The sequence below is a fragment of the Corvus brachyrhynchos genome, unplaced genomic scaffold (assembly GCF_000691975.1).
Source record: "Corvus brachyrhynchos isolate BGI_N302 unplaced genomic scaffold, ASM69197v1 scaffold805, whole genome shotgun sequence".
Lineage (NCBI taxonomy): Eukaryota > Metazoa > Chordata > Aves > Passeriformes > Corvidae > Corvus > Corvus brachyrhynchos.
Window position 1 is genome coordinate 1 of NW_008237912.1, and position 663 is coordinate 663.

The 663-nt window shown below is 65.5% G+C and overlaps 1 long non-coding RNA gene across 1 annotated transcript; it reads right to left on the bottom strand.

Annotated features, from left to right (window-relative positions):
• Nucleotides 1–132: 132 nt before the first annotated feature.
• On the bottom strand, nt 133–657 carry LOC108446450. Its single transcript, XR_001861627.1, has 2 exons — nt 386–657; nt 133–283 (listed from the first exon to the last, which is right to left on the bottom strand). It is a non-coding gene; the product is annotated as an uncharacterized LOC108446450 (long non-coding RNA).
• Nucleotides 658–663: the final 6 nt, after the last annotated feature.

A 663-nucleotide genomic window follows, 5' to 3' on the forward strand; every position in this document is an offset into this window, starting at 1 on the left:
CCCCCACCCCTGTGAGCCGCCCCCCCAGTAAAGGCCAGTTGAGCACTGCTGCATCACCCTGGTCCGTACCAGTTCCCTCAAACACTCATCCCAGTCCACCCAGTTCCTCCCAGAGCAGGGTCAGGGTCAGAGTCAGGGTGTCCACATCAGCTTTATGGGCACTGCAGAGGCCAGGCCGGGCCCCCCCCTCTCTCTGTGGCTCCAGGAGATCCCGGTGTGGCCCCCAAGGGCTTCCAGCAGGGAACTGGGGCATCCCAGTCTCTGACCAGTGGTTCAGGCCAGCCTGGACAGGGGCAGAAGGTGAGGACCTGATGGTCCAGGGGCCTCCCCTGGCCCTGCTCAGGACATTCCCAGTGATCCCAGTATCCGGGAGCCCTCCCAGTACCTGTGTTTGTCCCCAGGTACCGCTCAGCCACTCAGGTCCCGTCCTGCTCTGACGTCGGGGGTGCCTGTGAGGGCTGGGGGGGGCTGAGGGAAAGGACCTCCCAGTGCTCCCCAGTGCTCCCAGTGTCCTCAGCCCTCCCAGTGACCCCAAGACAGCCACCAGTGCTCCCAGTGACCCCAGGAGAGCCCACACCCACAGCATCCCCAGTGTCCCCAACACCCAAAGCCCCCCTGGTGCCCCCAAGACAGCCATCCCCCAGAGTGACCTCCAGTGGCCCC